This window comes from Athene cunicularia, assembly GCF_003259725.1.
Source record: "Athene cunicularia isolate RWA chromosome 4 unlocalized genomic scaffold, athCun1 chr4_part3, whole genome shotgun sequence".
NCBI classification, from domain to species: Eukaryota; Metazoa; Chordata; class Aves; order Strigiformes; family Strigidae; genus Athene; species Athene cunicularia.
The window spans coordinates 13,176,034-13,181,816 of record NW_020799100.1 but is presented as its reverse complement, the minus strand read 5'-3'; the positions used below and the strand labels follow the sequence as shown (position 1 = coordinate 13,181,816).

The window sequence follows — 5,783 nt, the reverse complement described above, 5'->3', positions numbered from 1 at the left end:
TTTTTTTTTTTTTTTTTTTTTTTTTTTTTTTTGGTCCCTGTACATATCTATTTATTTGAGAGGGAGGAAAAAAGCACGTGAATCTTTTAGATGATAATAACTCTTCTTGTGAAAAAAGGAATTGAGTCAATTTTATTTGGTATCGCCAGGTCAGAGGGAAGCTATTGGATCCCAGCACCTCTGCAAATTGGGTCACTTATTTTAGCGGGCTGAGCCTGGAACAGGATGTCTAACTTTCAAGTATGAACACGCTGGCCTTAATGGTTTCTAAATGGAAACTTAGGCTCCACAGAGCTTCTGTTTGGGGAAGCTTTCTTCCTTCCCCGCTGAGTGAAGGCTTTTCCAGTCCCTATTTAAGCTTACTCTTTAAAAAAAAAAAAAAGGAACCAAAACAAAGATTAAACCCACAGTAGCTGCTTGTGTTCGTGTTACACTTTGGGCACTTCAGCAGCTTTGCCAAAGATCCTTGTGACCAGGGACCTTTCAAGTCCTGTGTTCCCTGTTTCCGGATGGCCACGGCGCTTTGAGCTGGAGCCGAGGTGCAGCTGTGGGGCAGGGGCTCTGCTGCCATGACCCCAGAGCCTGCTCACGCCACCAAAACGGTCCAGCTCCGGTATCTCCCAGAGGAAGCCTGGAGGGCTGCTCTTGCCTGTGGGCCACCGTTCTGGCTGGGAGCAAAGTGTGAGGGCAAGGGCAGCAGCTGGTGCCTGGCTAGCCAGGACTGACACAGGGGTGTCTGGGCACCCGCAAGCTCCATAGTCGACCCTGGCATCATTTCCAGCATTGTTTATGCCAGATTTTGAGCTGTGCAGGAGGGCGTGGGGTCAGGCTCAGCCTGTTGCTCCCCTTCGTGCAGGCACACTGTTGGGTGGTGTATGCCTCCCCCTGCCCAGACACTGTCAGGCAACAGGTTGCTCTTGCAAAGAGTGAGAAAAAGTGCAGAAAGAGTTATTTTGTCCAGCCTGGTTAAAAAGAAGGGAGACTCACCTCTGGACATGAAATTCTTCAGCCTCCAGATGTTTCCAGCCTCCATTTTCTTTTGATCCCTTTCCTTGTCCCACCCCACGGGAGCCCTGAGGGATGCAACTCTCCCTCAGGGCTCTCCAGCCCTCTGATGCTCCCAAGCACCCTCAGTTCTGGCCACTGTGTAAAGAGTTTGTGAAGGCAAAAAGAGGTGAGCACAGGGACCCCCCCTGTGAGAGGGGGACTGGCCTCTGGCAGCAGTGTGGTACTTCTCCCCTTGAGAAGGGCTAGGAGGGCCAAAGCATGGATGATGGATTTGATCATTCATTGAGATGCAGGAAAAGCCCTACATCTCGTGGACCAGCTGGGAACAAGGTCTGGTATGTGCTGTGCATCATTTCTTAACATGACATCTGTGAGGTGACTTTCCTGAGCATGGTGAAAGCTGAGGGGGTCTGTAGGCATGCAGGTAGCAGGGAGGGAGTTAGAGCAGCCTAGAGTGGTGGTGCCAGCACCTCCAGGCTCATCCCCTCCCTCACCTCAGGCACAGGGAGCCTCAGGAGCAGGTTTCTGTACTGCTTCAACTTCAGAAGTACCCACAGTTTGCTGTGGAGGAGTTGTGTCATCTCAGGTACTTTGGGAGGTGATGTTTTTGGCAGCTAAGTGTTGGGCTCTGGATTGGTGCAGGAGGCAGCCCCAGCACTGGGAAAAGCAGCGTCTGTGCGAAGGGCAGGGAAGTCTGGCGCGAAGCAGATGAGCGTGTCGGTGTTTATCAGGGTGAGTGGTGGTGAGCGTGGGCTTGCTATGTGTGCTGTGCCGGCAGGACCTGGGCTTACTCCTGTGAAATTAATTCATTAGCTTGGTGCGAACCCGCTCCCCCCAGCAGCAGGAACCTGTCGGTGCCCGGGCATCCCGCAGCTGACCCCGCTGCCGTGGTGGCATCACACTGCTCCTCGGCATCCCTGAGCCGGTACCTGCATCTTCACAGCTAGCTGGGGTCCTGCCACAGAGCAGCTGCTTTCATAACTATAAATGCACAGCTTTCTCCATGGTTTAACACCCTTAAAAAAGGAAAAACAAACAAAAGCAGATGGAGCCGGACTACAAGCAGCCCAGCGTGTCCACCCTATTTAGATGCTTCTGTTGGGCATCTCCCTGCTTGGCCTTTGCCCCTGAGAGCTTTTAAAAGGATGTAAAGACTGAATTTCACTGACGTCCAGAGCCATCTCCTTTTGAGTGTTACTGTTCTACCTCAGATGGTATAAAGCAAATGATATTAAAAGACAGATTTACTTTTCACTCTGATTCAATACAAGAAAGTTGCAGAAATAAAGGAGTTAAGTTCGTACTTTGCTTCTCATGCACTAGCCCAGCGTCACAGTCACCCTGTCCTGTGTATCTCTCAATGTGTGACACATGGGGCACACTGGCCTCCTCCAGGCACCAGCTCTGTGCGTTAGGCCTGGTATTTTTCAGCTCTGGAGGCTCCTGTTTGAGTCCTGTTGCTGGTTAAGATGGAAATGGGTTTATAAGTGGGTACAGTCCTGCTGCTGTTGGCCTGGGACATCCGCAGCGCATTTATTTTGTCTGGAGGAGGTACACAATTCCTGACCTCTGTGGGCTGGCCCCCGTGCTGGCTCTGTGGAGGATGTGAAGCTGTTGCAAAGCTTTGAGATTTCAGCTCTGGAGAGAACATCTTGAACTTCCAGTTCAGAATCTCCCCACTTGCTCCTGTGTGCCAGCCCTGAGAGCAGTCTTTGGGGAAATGCCACAGGGCAGGGTTGGCCTTCAGAAGCAAGCTAATGAACCTTCTCTTTTTGCATTTAACTGCAGCTTTTATTTTATTTGGAAGTTTTAGAAAATCATCATGTTTTGCAATTTCTACCTTTGTCCCAGCAGGTGACAGCAATAGAAACAGAGATGAAGGGTGATACCTATAGATAGATGTTTGGGTCTTGACTGCCCCCAGATGACTGTGTTAGTGCCCCTGGGCTGCAAGGGCCCGTCACCCATTAGAAATACAGCCCAAACAGAAGTGGTGCCTCTCAGATGACTGCCCAGAGGTGATACCTAAAGATGTTTCTGAAAGGCTGCATCTGGAGCCTGGGGTATGTCCGAGCTCTGGCTGTCTTGCTGCTCCCTGCACATGCTGCAGTGGAATTGCTCCAGCCTGGGGGGGCTGTGGGCTCTCAGGCAGATGTACCTCCTGCCTTAGCCATGGAAGCAGCTGACCCCGGACAAGGTCTAGGCTCTCTCGGGGTGTCTGCAGGGAGCCAGCCCCTCACTGGGGGCCACACAGGGCAGGTTGTGGCTCCTTCCATTAGCACCTGGGCTGGGGCTCCCGCTGGGACGTCGTGTGGTGCTTGAGTGCTAGTGCCTTGACACATGTGAATGCGAGGCTCTGCTTCTTTCAGCACCCATGAGACCAAAGAACTCTTGAATCCTGACCTTCAAACCTGATCCCCCTTCACCACTATTCCCTTTGACTCTCATTGCTGTCTAGATTTTCCCAACAGCTGTCCTCTGCCTCACTGACTTTGCACTTAGATCAATGTCTCTGTGCAGTGACTCCCTGCCCTTGCTCCTCAAGGTCCTCCTTGAGTCCCACCTTCCCCGCAGCCTCCAGGCCCTGAGCCCAAGGATCTGTGTAGCCCCTTGCACCTCTGCTTGATGGAAGGAGTTTGGGGCATCTCCAGCTCTGCTGGGCTTTAGTGGTCCTGCTGCTGTGGGGTGAGCACTATCAGGCTTGGACCTTTTCTCTTTTCATTTGTAAACCCCCCAAGCACAAACAGGAGATGGTAAATAGTAATAGTGTGATGAAGCAGCGTAGATGGAAGAGATCTGACAGCCCCCATTGAATGTGACCTGAATGCACAGCCCTGTTCCCTCTCCTCCCTGCATGCAGCAACCCCCTGCTCCTTAGGGCATAAATTACTTACTGCTCCCTATAGAATTGAGGGCATGGTTAATTCACCAGCACATTCCTGCTGCCCAGCAAAAATGACAACGTTCTCTCTCCTCCCCTGGCTAGCAGAGGGCTGGGTACATGTGCCTGCCTGATGGAGGAAGGCAGAGGCTTTTCATGTTCGGTCCCTCTGCTTATTTCTGAGTCTTGGGTCTTGTCTCTGCAGTAGAACAGGCAAGGTGTGAATGTTAGAATATTTGGAAGTGGAAGTCAGAGCTAATGTCCAAACACCTTTCTTGTAGTAGCTGGAATAGCTGGCCACAGGAGGCAAGAGGGAATTTCCTGGTCTGAATTTCTCCTGACCATGTGTGACTTTATTTTAAGCAGCCACTCGCATTCGGCATCTCCAGGGTCCCATCTGGAGCCTGAGTGGGAAATTGTGCTCCTAGCAGTATTTTGAGATGTAAAAATCACTAGTGTGGAATGGCTGCGAAAGATGCTCAGTGTGCAGTGAGCAGGCTAGACAAAATCTGTCCTTAGGGCTCACCACTGTGTGAGTGAGGCAATGTGATGTATGATTTGTGGGCTATTAGTAATTCAACAAAGAGACTGCAGTGGGGCTCAGTGGAGGACTCAGCCTGGACCTGCGAAAGCCTCTATAACATTATCATACAGAGCACTTCTCCCTGGGAAGGATCCAAAGCATCATCTGTGGAGTTGAATTCATGTCATAAATCATGGGGCACGTGATGGGCTACATTCACTTAGGCTGGCTCTTCTGCGTCCTTCCTGGAAACTCATCTAATAAGAGCTGGCCTCTGGCACATCAAGGTTCAAACATCCATCGTTTGTTAATTGCTGGCAGTAGAAGTGCTTCTTTTTTGCCTTGAAATGTGGAATCCCTTCCTAGAATTGCACTGGGGACTAATAAAAGCCAGTGCCAGGTTTAATATATGCTATCTCACAAATTATCTGGATTAAATACAAGGACTGTGTAGTGCCAGAGAGGGGATATTCCCAGTTTAACATTGCTTCTGGGCCATGGAGATCCCAAGACATTGGACCTGAAAATTGCAATTCTCTTATGTGTGTGGGAGGGGTTTGGCAGGAGTGCTTGGAAGTGGTCATATTTGCCTGAGCCGGAGAATTAATTGCCATAAAAACTATGGTTTTGTAACCAATAGTTACAGCTGCAGGAAAGATCAGAAAGCATTTGAGTAAATCAAATTAACTACCTCCTGCTCCATCCATATAAGAGCAGAATCTTTCAGGGCAAGATTTAAACCACAATCCAGTTGACCTCTAACTCTCCCACCTATGAAATGAAGAGATTGGAAAGTCCAGAAAGACAATCAACTAAAACAGAAGACGGTGGAGGCTGCCACGCTGGGTTATGTGAGGAGGTTGGTCTCTGCTGTGGGTGTACAAACCCGGAGGAGGGCGATGAGGAGGGAGCCTGCTCCTGCAAAAATATCAGAGACTTACGGAGGCCGTTGGGCTGGGCTAATCCAAGCCCCCGCGTTACTGGCCAGACAGCGGTTCATGTTCATTGCTGCACTAGCCCACACCTGGACTTGCTTGCTCCCGACTGATGTTTCTGATGCCCCGAGGCAGAGGGTTCACCTCCCCTTGTAGCTCGGGTCTCTCAGCGTTTCCTCTCTCGCTCTGGCTGTTGTTCTCCACACGAGCTTTGGGATGATGCTGCGAATCCCGGCTCACCCCTGACCTTCCCAGGCTTTGCGCCCCTTTGCTGGCGCTTGCCGCCGAGGAACGTCGCGCCTTGTCATTAATCTTGAATTTCCCACTTCTTGCCGCTCCGCTTTTCCCGGGCTGGCTCCCGGGGGCGGGGGCTGCGCTGCGGCCCGCGGGGGGACGGGACGGGACACGGCGCCTTCAGGAGGTTTCGGCGCTGGAC

At 51.2% G+C, this 5,783-nt stretch overlaps 1 protein-coding gene across 1 annotated transcript in view; it reads left to right on the top strand.

The window, feature by feature from the left end:
* Positions 1–5,783, top strand: part of LOC113480178 (disks large homolog 3-like) — a 49,883-nt gene that overhangs the window by 30,635 nt on the left and 13,465 nt on the right. The window lies entirely within an intron of this gene.